The sequence below is a fragment of the Lagopus muta genome, chromosome Z (assembly GCF_023343835.1).
Source record: "Lagopus muta isolate bLagMut1 chromosome Z, bLagMut1 primary, whole genome shotgun sequence".
Taxonomy (NCBI): domain Eukaryota; kingdom Metazoa; phylum Chordata; class Aves; order Galliformes; family Phasianidae; genus Lagopus; species Lagopus muta.
In genome coordinates this window covers 22,565,424-22,579,055 of record NC_064472.1, presented here as the reverse complement: position 1 = coordinate 22,579,055, position 13,632 = coordinate 22,565,424, and the positions used below count along the sequence as shown (strand labels likewise).

General features: G+C 41.5%; 1 long non-coding RNA gene across 1 annotated transcript; it reads left to right on the top strand.

The window, feature by feature from the left end:
* The first annotated feature begins 7,103 nt into the window (after nt 1-7,103).
* On the top strand, nt 7,104-13,120 carry LOC125686571 (uncharacterized). The gene is made up of 3 exons (XR_007373835.1): nt 7,104-7,307; nt 12,293-12,485; nt 12,958-13,120. It is a non-coding gene; the product is annotated as an uncharacterized LOC125686571 (long non-coding RNA).
* Nucleotides 13,121-13,632: the final 512 nt, after the last annotated feature.

The window sequence follows — 13,632 nt, the reverse complement described above, 5'->3', positions numbered from 1 at the left end:
GCTCCAGTTTGCCCTTCTACAACAGAGAACTAGGCTTGGCTGGACAAGAAGTTCCCACTAGAAGTACCATCCATCCATGGTGGTCCTATAAATGTCAGATACAAAACAGCAGGTTTCTATGCTTTCCTACACTGCAGTACTACAAAGGCTGTTGTGCTTCAGTGGTTGTTTATGGCTATAGCTGAGTGCTGGGCTAGAACCTCCGCTGGGGAGAGCAAAAAGCTTTTTCACCATGCTTGTATCACAGCTATGGCAACATTCACAGCCATTCAGGATTGTGCTTGATTGCTTGATTGGGGAAAAAAAAAAAACCCAAAAAAACTCCAACCAACCAACCAAACAAACAAACTCAACACAAACTTTTCCTTCCATTTTGAACTCAGTTTATGCTTCCTTAGAGATCTTGTCTCAGTAGGTTAAAAAGCATCATTTCTCACTAACATTTGCTCAAGCAGTGCACTTCTTGCAGTTCAGAAACTATGCTAGTCTTCAGACTGATACACTCAAAAACTTGTTGGCTGCCCATAGTTAGTCCAGAGAAGTTTAGGCTACAAAGCACTAATACATCTTCAAACTTTGTTTTGCTCTTCACATACTGTTATCAATGCAGGAGACCACACAGGCATAATTGGATTCCTAACAGACATTTCCATCACTGATATGTATGCAGATAGATATTCCTACAGCTTCACTATCTAGCTTCTTGAGAAGGTTTGCAGTGGCATTCACACCGGTGAAATAAAGGCCTAATTGACAACAACTCAAAATTTTGTAAGATGTTAGCTGTTTATTTACTGTACTGTGCTTTTCAGTCATCTTAAGTTATCTTAGTTGCACCTTTCATGCTCCTAAAGAAGAATCAAAAGCATATGATCAAAGACATGTTTTCTGAATCTCTGACTTCCAGTGAATGAGATTTTTCTGAGTAGACAAACTGAATAGGAATAATATTTCTGTTTTCCTTGAATAACTTTGTACAAGAAATACATTTTCCTATCATTCCTAATGCATGTAGCATCTTGGTACAGACAAATGAATGCAACTTTTCCTCCTGGATGATCATTTCAAACTCAGACTAAAAACTATGCCTCAGTTTTCTCATGTGTTTAGATTCAGTTCAAGAAAGAGACAGTGGCATAGTTACTGTTACTGATTCAGACCCAGGGTTTCTAAACATACAAGTGGACTGAGGTATTATTATGGCTGTAAGACCATCCCAACTATACAGCAAGGATACTGCAGCTACAGCCTTCTGTTTGTTGCTGCAGTAGTTCAGTTTGAAGTAATCAGCATCAGTAACACAATATTAATGCTAAGAAAACAATTTCTTGAATAACACCTCATGTGCACAGGGCAGTTCGCCAACCACATCTCATGAAACACTCTCTTCCCTAGAACAGATTTTTCTGCACCAACCTTTGAGGTCTGTTCCTTCTGCTCCAATCCTTATGTTCATGCTCACTCACACAAATTCCTCCTCCACACAGCTTCTACTCCTGGAGAATCTTCTTCAAATCTTTCTTTGAAAATCTAACAAAAAATGTACAGAGCAAAGACTCTCCCAGTCTTTTCTCTTCCTCAGAGCTTTAAAATATCTAAGCAGTTTATTTTAAGCTGCCCCTTGATCTAATTCCATGTCTCTAATCAAATTATCCTGCTGTTAGCTGTTCCATCAGTAATCCTCACAAAATTATTACTTAGCTAAGCTGATTTGTAACAAATTTTCCTTCACAGGCTCAATTCTGGGGCCAGAGCTCTTCATTCCTCCCCCCTGACCTTGAGCTTTTAAAATCATAAACATTTTCTCTTGTTGGATTTTTTTTTTTTTTTTCCCCTTGCTTAAATAAGACAAGTTGATGCCACACTGCTGAATAGTTTCCCAAATGCTGCCTGCTTCACGTGACTTCAAATTCCCATGCAACAGTTTTTGGCTTCCTTACCCCCCAGAGATCATTGGAGAGGTATGCATTGAGTCAAGGTAACCTCCCAGCTGGGATATAACTTATTTTGCTACATAAGGGACAAGAAACATCTTTCTTCTTTCATGAACGTAAATAAAATATGAATAATGTTCCTGGTTTTTGATAGGAGAAAACTCAAGGAGAATCTTCTGCTAATGGAATATCTAATTGATAATGAGCTTCTTTCACCAAGTCAGTTTAAGAATAAAAAGCATCTTTTTAACGATGTTGCAATATACTCTTACCATGATGCTGATAGATACTTGGAACAGGACTTTTTAAAGTGAGATTCTTGTTAGTGCTATTTAAATAGATAAATACTGTCTTTTAGGGTATATACATAATTAAATGGGTGCCTGAGTGGGATCTTGAACTTTGTTCTCCTGTATCCCTGGTGAGAGTTCTAGCCACTGGGCCATCATATCTTTCCTAATTGCCTGTGCTTGCGCTGGACCTGTGAATGTTTGATTACTTCTACAAATGCAAATAGATTGGTATTGATGGGTCTGGTGGTGATACTGGTCTGCTGAACTAATAGTACAGTGACGGTATTAGAATATTCTTTCTGAAACGTCCTTGATCATTTCTCCCAGATACTAAAAGTAGATGCATGCTGATTATAGAGCCTTTCAAAATGTTCTTGTTATCACTCAGAGGTTTTCTTTTCTTTTTTTTTTTCTTCTTCTTCTTTTTTTTTTTTTTTTCCCCTTATGCCTGTATTTATAGTTTTTCACTTTTAATTTTGTATAGATTGAGTATTGACCAATTGCAATCACAAGCTTGCACTGGGTAATTTAGAATACACTCAGAAGAATTCATGCAGTACACTGCACTGGTCAATTGTACTACTCAGATGGCCACAGGAAAAGACTCTGGTCTGAAAGGCAAAAAGCCTAGCCTTCTGAAAATTCGTACATATTAACTCACAAGGCCAAAAATAAAGTAAAAATGTCTGTAAGGCTGCTGAGTGAAATTGAAGAATCGTATAGGACAAAGTTGATCAAACATTGTTATGTTGTCTCTCCTATTACAGCTTCAGCTAGTGACATCGATGAGTTCTAGATGTTTTCTCATGTTCAACTGAATAGAGAGAATTTACTTTGAAAATGTCTGAAAATTACATAACTGCAGCTAAAAGCTGGAGGAAAAACTTATTTATTACAGTCTTGATTTGAAAGAGTTTGGGTGTTTTTTTTCAGTGTTTAGAAGCAAAGAGATTCCATTCTACTCCTAATTTTTCAAGTAATGCAGAATGATGAAATAGGCAAATGGCAAGAAGCAATACAAATTTTGAAGTGCATCAGATGGAAATGTAAGGACCTACCTATGGTAATTTGTGGATGAACAGATTGAATCTGGCATGACAGTAGGGCTTTTGCATTCCATGTTTCACTTCAAGATGAAAATCATCCTTATGATTGAACAGTGGACAATGATGGAAAAAAATCCTCGTTTTTCAGGGTGAATTCTCCAAAAAGGAAAGGAGGAGAAAGCTTATTTGAGTGACTGGAAATTAGAAGCACTCAATGATCAGGAAAATATTTCTAAAAATGTGGATGTTATTTTCATGCAAGATGAGTTCTGAATATATGGGCAGGCAATTACCCAATCTATTATAGGCCATTGCATTTGGATGGCAGCTACAGAACTCTTGGCTTCAACACGTTTGGATAGAACAGTACCTCAATTCTTCTTCCCCTTTCTGTTAATTGGAAAGAACAGCAGCTGGGAGGAACATTTGCTGTGGGCAGAGTGTAGACTGTATTAAGGATCAAACATTAGCAGAACATTTCAACAGGATGCAGAACTCATTTAGATTTCAGCTGTGAACATGTTTAATCTTGTTTAAAACTGAGCCTCCTAGAATGTCTCTGCAAAAGCTGAGAAATACTAGAAATTAAGCTTCCATTTACCTCCAAAGCAAAAGATCAAAAAAGATTTGTGTTGACAACTACTTGGTGTAATTTTAGAATATGTAACTATAGTGCTGTTCACTCCAGAATTTAAATGTGAATCTCACATCCTCCTGTGGAGATGGAATTCTGCCAGATTATCCAGAACTTTTGCTAGACCAGTCCTGAGCTCCTGCAGACTTCCAAAAAACAAGCAAACGAACAAACAAAAAAACAGTAAAGTAACATACAATATGAGTTAGAATCAAAATTCTGGTAAAAAGCAAAACGAGAATACACCCCCCCTCTCCCACTCCCCTCACACTCACATTTTTTTGAAGATAGGAATCCAAGTAAACAAGTGGAGCTGAACATTCCAGCTGAAGCTGTACTGAAACTAACCCCCAAATTCTCAACAATCCATACCTGCATTATTTCAGTAACTTTTTTTTCAGGTGCTCTTCTAGTTCTCTTAACAATATCTTTCTTGATAAAACATCACTTTTGTTCTCAAAAAGCATAGAGATACACAACATAACAACAGAGCTGTGTATGATTGAATTATTGGTCATTGTGTCTTAGTATCTGTAACTATGACTAGTAGCAGACTGCTTGAAAGATGAGTATAAATATTGTGTACATTAACACTCGTCTGGATTGTATTCCACCTTCCCCCAGTTCAAGAATTTCACTGTCTGGCAGTTGTAGCAGCATTTTTGAGCTCAGTAGCCCTCATGGATTTGACTGCCATGAATTGGTATTTACTATTCTCTGGGTCTTAGAATTTCACAGTTCACCAATGTATTATTTGCATTCACTTGTTTTGTATCAGCCACCTGTTAAGTTGGTTTGATGTACATGGACTTGTGTTTTGAGAAGCAATAACAGAGTGTTCTGTTTGCCTTCTCTGTCCTTCAGAAGCAGTAGTACTTCTGCCACACTTCCTCAATAACCTCTTTTCTGAACTAGAGCATCCCAGACTACCTTGTCTCCCTGCTCAGTGGAGCAGCCAGTCGACAGTAACAACCTTTGCTATTTCATTTGTTTCCGTTACTAGTTTTATAATCTGCTTTTCACATAATCATAGAATCATAGAATTACCTGCTTGAAAAGGACCACAATGATCACCTGGTTTCAAGTCCCCTGCTATGTGCAGGGTCACTAACCACCAGAACAGGCTGCCCAGAGCCACATCCAGCCTGGCCTTGAATGCCTCCGGGGGTTGGTCATGCACAACCTCCTTGGGCAACCTGTTTGAGTGTGTCTGGAACACACACCCTCTGTGTGAAAAGCGTCCTCCTGATAGCTAACATAAATCCCTTCTATCTCAGTTTAAAACCATTCCCCCTTGTCCTATCACTATCAACCCATGTAAGCAGCCGTTCCCCCTCCTGTTTATATGCTCCCTTCAAGTGCTGGAAGGCCACAATGAGGTCTCCTCGGAGCCTTCTCTTCTCCAAGCTAAACAAGCCCAGTCCCCTCAGCCTTTCTTCATAAGTAGAGGTGCTCCAGCCCTCTGACCATCTTAGTGGCCCTGCTCTAGACCCTCTCCAAGAGCTCCACGTCCTTCCTGTATTGGGGCCCCAGGCCTGGACGCAGTACTGCAGATGGGGCCTCACAAGAGCCAAGTAGAGGGGGACAATCACCTCCCTCTGTCTGCTGGCCACCCCTTTTTTAATGCAGCCCAGAACACAGTTGGCCTTCTGGGCTGCAAGCACACACTGCTGGCTCATGTCCAGCTTCTCTTCCACCAGGACCCCCAAGTCCTTCTGTGCAGGGCTGCTCTCAAGGAGATCTTCCCCCAGTTTGTATAAATACCTGGCACTGCTCTGACCCAAGTGCAGCATCCTGCACTTGGCCATACTGAACCTCATTATGTTCTCATGGGCCCACTTCTCCAGCCTGTCCAGGTCTGTCTGGATGACTTCCCTTCTCCCCAGTATATCGACTGCACTGCTCAGCTTGGTGTTGTCTGCAAACTTGCTGAGGGTGCACTCTAGGCCATCGTCAGTGTCATTGATGAAGATGTTGAAGAGCACCGGTCCCAAGACTGACCCTTTGGGAACACCGCTTGTGACCAGCCTTCACCCTGATGCAGAATCATTGATCACAACCCTTTGGCTGCAACCAGCCAACCAGTTCTTAGTCCTCCAAACAGTCCATCTTTCAAATCCATACCTCACCAATTTAGAGAGAAGGATGTGAGGGCCCATGTCAAAGGTCCCCTTTTTAGGTGAGTGGAAACCACAATTAAACATAGCCTCAGATTTCCACTACCTTTGAAACAGCTATGTTATTTACCAATTTCTGAACTGATCTTCTTTGGGTTGGGTACTATAAGTGGGCTTTCTTACAATTATTGTGTGACAAAGCAACAGACTGAGCTGTGAATTTCCACTGCCAGCATGAGAAAAGTAGGTGCAGGACTTCTGTCGTGGTGCTCGTGGTGCAGCCTCATGCGTCAGCAGTGACAGTAACTGAGTGGATTATCCTCAATGACTGTCTACAATAATAGTATTCACAGAGTCACAGAATTGTAGGGGTTGGAAGGGACCTCCAGAGACATCAAGTCCAACCCCCCTGCCAAAGCAGGTTCCCTACAGCAGGTCGCACAGGTAGGCATCCAGGCAGGTCTTGAACATCTCCAGAGAAGGAGACTCCACCACCTCCCTGGGCAGCCTGTTCCAGTGCTCCGTCACCTCACTGTAGCTCCGTCACCTCACTGTAAAGAAGTTCTTGCGCACATTTGTGCAGAACTTCCTGTGCTCCAGTTTCTGGCCATTTCCCCTTGTCCTGTCTCCACTCACCACTGAAAAGAGTCCGGCCTCACCATTCTGCCCCCCACACCTCAGATATTTATAGACATGGATCAGGTCCCCTCTCAGTCTTCTTTTCTCAAGGCTGAACAGACCCAGTTCACTCAGCCTTTCTTCATAGGAGAGATGCTCCAGGCCCTTCACCATCTTCGTGGCCCTCCGCTGGACTCTTTCTAAGAGATCCCTGTCTTTTTTGTACTGGGGAGCCCAGAACTGGACGCAGTACTCCAGATGAGGCCTCACCAGGGCAGAGGGGGAGGATCACTTCCCTCGACCTGCTGGCCATGTTCTTTTTAATGCATCTCATTAATACTAATATTTATATATTATTATATTGTATTGTATTATATTAAATACAATATTAATAATATTAATAATACTGTTGTTACTAATAATAAAAGTAAGTCTTTATACTGCATTTTACAGGAGGAAATGTACACTTCCCTTTGCCCTTACCACTAATGAAGAAGCTGACTCCTCTTCACCAACTTCCAGATGTCTCTGTAGCAAAACAGACAGAAATAGAGAAACCTTCCTGATGCAGGTAGCCATCACAAGAATATGTTTTCATCAGGCTCTGTGACTCTGCTCTCCCATCAACATTTTGTCGCAGCCTGAAGGTAAATGCTGTCAACAAGGTAAGCCAAGAAGATGATCAGACTGACAATTTGCACCAGGCCTCCCTCCCCTAGAGAATATTTAGGAAGGGAGGTGAATATGCAGAAGAATGTTTAAAAAAAAAAAGTCCTTAAACTCAAAAGCTGAGAACATCATGGTGGGAACAATATTTCAAGTTGATAGCTCAGATTCAGTGTACAAAGAGATCCAGAAACCCAGGCATCTGTAAGAATTGTCAAGTCCTCTAACTGTCAGAGGAATTCTATTTTTCAGTGCAACAGATATATTGGGTTCTTGCAATCAGGTACACAGGGAAACAGGTTTCCATGACATCAGTACAGAGGTTCTCCACGGAAGCTAGTGGCAGCAAAATTAAATGAAGCTGATAATTTACACTCTCTCACACAGAATCACAGAATCACAGAATGGCCAGGGTTGGAAGGGACCTCAAGGATCATGAATCTCCAACCTCCCTGCCACATGCAACCTCCCTATTTAATACTAGACCAAATTCACAAATTTACAAATGCAGTATCATCAGTGCTAGATAAACTATTGAAAAAGTTGTCAAATAAGTTGTCTCACAGGTATGATCACCATTTTGCTAGTTGAACAGCATTTCAATAGCTGTTCCTTTGCTCTCTGAAATATTTGCTTGAGAAAATTTTTAATGTGACCCTCTTGCACTGAATATTCTTTAATGAATGCCCTTGGTGTAATTCTGTCACTCACTTACAATTTTTGAGCTTTAATTCTTCTCCCTTGTATATGATAGGGGAAAACTCCTTTACTGAGATATGTATGTCTTCAAGTCAAGAAGTTCAGAGTTAATCTCTGAGTGGCAAAATTGAATTGCAGCCAAACCTATCTATAGGAACTAGAGATAATTCTGGGGAGATTCCTGTGCTGGGATTAAATGGAGTCAGTGAACCCAGAGAGATTTTAGGCACACACAGCCCCGTGTGTCCATTTCTACTTCACATGAATTTGTGCTGCAGTTGGGATGGTCTCGAGAGAAGTTTGAAACAAGAGACCCAAGGGTCTTTCCTGTTTTTCAGCGTCTAATCAGTTAGCAGTTGGTTAAGCTGTGGTACCTTATTAGAGCCATAAAAACTTCTAACATATTCACTGACACTTTCACTGCTGCTGTCAAGTGTTCATTTCTGATCCAAAAGGGTAAGTACTATAGAGCTTTTAATTAACAATGAGCCAAACCAAAAAACAAAGATCTGAAATACCTCTGATTTCTGGGTGTACAATTGTACTTTGTACAATTATGAAAGCATCAGTCCAGTCTGTTTTCTGTGTCGCAGTCATATCTGGTTTGGTTTCCTGTTCTATCTTTAAGTTGTATCTGTAAGTTGTTCGAAACAGAACATCTGTAATCTCTGCAAATGCATGGGATTGTTTTGCGTGGCTGAAAAACCTCCCAAACTTTGGTCTGTTAGAATCCAAAGCCAGATTCACATCACAGCCAACTAGGCCTTGAAATGTGAATATTAACCAAAAAGTAGTCTTGACCTAGATGTCAATTCTTAAGCTGTAGTAGTGAAGGGCCAGGAAATCAAACTGCTGAGAGCAAACACCACCTTTGTAGCCACAATGACGTATCTCAGCCTAAGTCTGCTTGGTTTTCAAGAAGCTTGATACATGGATTAACTATTAAAGCAAGGATGTAAATTTGGTCTTCTCTTGTCTCTGGTGAGTGCCAGAATGACCGGGCACCTTAATTAATTTTCTTTATCCCAATGAATATTTTATTCATACAGAGTCAAACCACCAATGGATTGAAGTTAATCCTTTAGCCAGGCAGGGAAAGAATTCACATAGGATGCCTGATGTCTGACTTACTGCTCACAGGAGACTCTTCTACAACTCACATATGCTAAGTGACAACCTGCATGATCACTGTTGGCTAACAGGCTGTATTAGATGGAAAGTGGAGTCCTGTTTCTTATTTCAAACACTGAAAAATGTCTGCTGAAACTGTAGCTCCTTGCAGAGATTTCGTATCAAACAGGACAGGATTTTTAAAGGAGAATTGTCCTTGGAGAACTATTCTATAGAGATCAACCATCCAGTGTGTATGCTGAGCCTTACATTCCTGGCCTCTTTCAAGGTTCACGATCAGATTATTTGCTAAGAATGGATCGAAAATGACAGTATTCAATTGCAGAGTGGACCATTTATCTGACATGAGAAAGTAGCTACGTAATATCAGATGCGTCAAGACTAACAAATACACCAATAACTTTAAACTGATAAAGATGCTGGGCTGGGAATTTAGGTTCTTAATGCTCCCTAGATCAAAATTAAAAAGATAAATAAATCCAGTGTCTCTCAGTGAGAATCAGTTTGCTAAACTTCAGAGCCAGGTTTGCTTTGAAAGCTATACAGGTGAAAGCCTGCATACAGATGGCAGATTCAAACATGCAGGGACTGATAGATATAGGCATCCATAATTTTTTGGTGAGGAGCCTACAGTCACTGGTCCAATCTGAAGATCATACAGAGCAGAGCTGATATTTAAAGAAATCAGAGAAGACAAGCTGCCAAAATTCTGATAATGTTTTCTTGTGAGCTAGTAGGATTTGAAGGTGGCTGCTCAAAGAAAAGAACATGCATTTTCATGGACTTAGATGCACATAAACCAAGGTATATTTTACCAAGTATGGGAGCACATTCTTTGAGATTCTGAATTCAGGCATGTCCTGATTGTGTTTCAGGGCATAAACCCACCTCCTCTTGCAGACTCACTGCCACAGAATAAGCCAGGTGTATGAGTAGGGCAGCTTTTGAGCTTCAACTAACACCACTGTGAGCAAATGGAATATGAAGATTTGAATACAGTCAGAAAGGCTTCACTCTTTGTTTTTGACTGGAGATAAACCAAGAAAACCTAGCATGGAAATTCCAGTTACATGCAGTAATGATGGGACACAGTGATAAAGTTTGGATAGATTCACTTTCAAAGCTCCAGTACATCTTTTCTGGGAAACTCCTACACCAGTCTGTTTCACTTGTGCAGCTTTTTACTTCTTAACTGAATCATTGACATGGACTTCCCAGGCTTCCTAAGAAGCCTGTGGCAGTTGTTGGTTTTCAATGTATTATTTTTTTGCCATTTTCAAGGGACAAATGAATGCTTAAAATATGGGGAGGGAGCATTTGGAAACAAGGACTATCAGTGGTGTAGCCTGCCTTAGTAGTCAGCTTATCTTCAGAGCTGAGGCCATGTTACAGCTAAATGATGGCAGGTGAGCCCAGATGTGCCACAGATACATGCTAACACAGACAGGCTGAGGGTGCAAGCACACTCACACTGCTGTAAATGTTATGAAAGTAAGGGGGAATAACAATTTTTGAATTTGCACAGCTCATTGTCTTCTCTAAGAAAAAACAATGCAAGGAGGTTTGTAGAAGGGCTTTGTTTGAGGACGTACTCTTGCGTATATGACAGCAAAAAGAAAATTCTTGTGAAAACAAGTTCTTAGCAAGGCATTAATGGCAATCCCCTCCCCTCCTACATGGTCCGTTGTTTTGAATCTCCATTACCCAGGAGCCATCACACAGAGCTGAACAACACAGTGCACATACGCCACAGTGACTTGTCCTGGAGAAAGATGAGGTGAACCCAGGCCGTGGCCGCACCCTGCTGGATGCCCATGCGGCCCACCCAGATAACAGGCATTTTCTCCAGGAAAAGGCCTTGCTGAACTGCGCCTGCCAAGCACACTGCGGGAAGCAGACTATGAGCAAGGTTTGGTTTTTAGAAATACTGTTACAAGACACAGTTTGAAACTGCATCGTCGTTTAGTTGTGTGTCTTTGTGTACCAGCTGGCATTTTTAAAAATCGGTTTATCCTCTTTTCCCCTCTGAAATACACACAACCCTGGAGGAGGGTGGCTGTGCACAGGTATTCACCTGCCATCCCCAGTCTGTCTTCACCTAGCAGGATTGTTCTCTTGTTCAGAAGCCTCCAGCACTTACCATAAGTACATATAATACTGTGAACCCATTCTGTGACTCTTATTCACAAGAGGAATAAGAGTCTTGAGGACTTGAGGACTCCCAGCGCTCATAGGTTGTTTGACAGTCTGGGGATTTCTTGTTTACATTGCCTGTTATCAATACAGCAACAGCATTCTGCTTAACAGCTTCTCCTCTTTCATCTCAAGTTTCCTGAAACTTCTCCCCAGAATGTTGTTCCTGGCATTGACCCTAATCCCACCTGTCACTGCAACTACCGAAATCACTGGAGCTAGTCTGACACACCTGAAGCCAGGTCTTCCATTTCACTGAACAGGGAGACTCTCTATGCTAGGCTTTTCTCTACTGAAAGGCTTGGTTTAACTGGGGTCTGCAAGCTGTACCCCAAAAAACATAGGTTCTGCCACAACCTTGGGTTTTCCAATAGCTGGAGAAAAGGAGGATCTCCACCAGTTCTCCTGGCCTGTGACAGAGCTCATGTGTCTTAGATGTAATTTGACTGAAGTCATTTTTCTTTCAGTTTTTTTCATCAAAATATCAGAGCCCATGATCCCAACTATGGATCAACTGGGAGGAAAGAAAATTAAGTTCCATAAGTTTCCCCTGGATGAGAAAGGAAATGCAAGTACAGTGCCTAGAAAGTAATCTCATTTGGGAATACCTGCGGTATCTTCACCCATGCCTTTTCAGCTGACCACATGGCTGGCAAGAGATCAAATGATTCACCAGGAGATGTCTGCAGCTGTCACACACAGGCTGTTGGTAGGCACTAGGATGCCAGTGGCAGGTGCTGATAAGCCAGGCCTGAGGCAGTGTCAGGGCTTTCTCTGGAGATGGCAGAAAAGTTGGCAGGGCAGTATCCTTCCTTGCATAGAGCCCAGCATTACAGGTCCAGGGAGGATATGGCCTGGCAATGTTTTTGAACTTGTCACTTCCACAGTTATTGTAAAAGACCAAAATTCTAGAAACCAACTGATCTTCCCACCCCTGATTATGCCTTATCATCATGCCTAGGAGCAGAAGATACCACAGATGGTACTGGAAAGATACAAACTGAACCTCCTATCAGCAGGGAAGAGACTGTGCTCATCTAACTTCAGCTGCCTTCAAGTTGCATGTCCGCCATCAACCATTTCATGGACTCCCCCTCCAGTCAATGGAGTGACTCCAGAGCATGATTCACCATATCCTAAGAATAGAGCTGGAGGTAGGTGGGGTGAATCACCCTAGGGAATTGCCTGTCTCTCCCTGTGATGAGAGCTTTGCCAGATGACTTTGATGACAAGCTTTTCTTTCAGGAGCTTAAAATTAGAAATGAATTCCACCTTAAAATATTCAGCATCACTGCTTTCCTGAAACAGGGAAGAGCCAGAGCGAGTGCTGCAAGATACACAAGCATGCAAATTGCCACCATGTTTAACTGGCAGCCTTTACCAAACAGAAAAATAACCCTGCATGGACAGAGAAGGTGAAAGGCACTTGCTCCCCTGTTTCAGAACAGTGCAGCCAGTGTCCTGTCCAGAGGACATGATGAGAGGCAGAAGGCCATTCCCTTTGTCTGGCCACAGCTGCTGGAGTTGCATTCCTATCATATTTTCATCTCCTGCCCTCTCTGGTCTTTACTTCCATTCAGCCTTGCAACATAAAATCTGCTCTAACTTTCTTTACCTGTCTTTCAGATCAGTGAAACAGGAGGCCCAAAGCCAGTAACAGTGTAAAGTGCTGCTATGGGTGCTCGACAGACTAGTGTGGTGTACCATTCTGCCATGCAAACCAGACACACATTTCCGTTCACATGGCTCACAGAATGTTCACTTTTAGTTTTGTTCTTCCACCCAGCGCCCTGTGGAGAAACCTGCTGAAATTCTCAGGTTTCTTGATAGGTGAAGAAGGATTAATCCAGCAACCTTCACAAAATGTTTGTTTTACAACAAGCACAAAATCTGTGGGAAAATAAAGTAAACTGTGTAAAGAAATAAGCATTCATAGAGGAACAAATCTTCTCTTGTGTGAATTCATTTTCTTCTGAATCTACAGTCTTCTAAGGATTTAGGAAAACTAGACACATGAAAGTGAAATCATTATCTGACTTAACTATATTCATGTCTGGTGTTGTCAATACTGTTTGCTTAACACCCTGAGAACAGCAGGTTTTAGATTCTTTTGTGTGCTACCTGTTAAATTTTTCTTCTGTCAATATTTGCACATATCTAAATTGATGGCCTATACTCCTCCTTTCTGAATATGCAAGAAAGAGTGGAGCGATGAGATATGTTTGTGCAATAGTGTTGTGGCAGAGACTGACAGAGCCATGGATAAAACCCTGTTTTTTCAAAGAATTATCAGGATGTTTT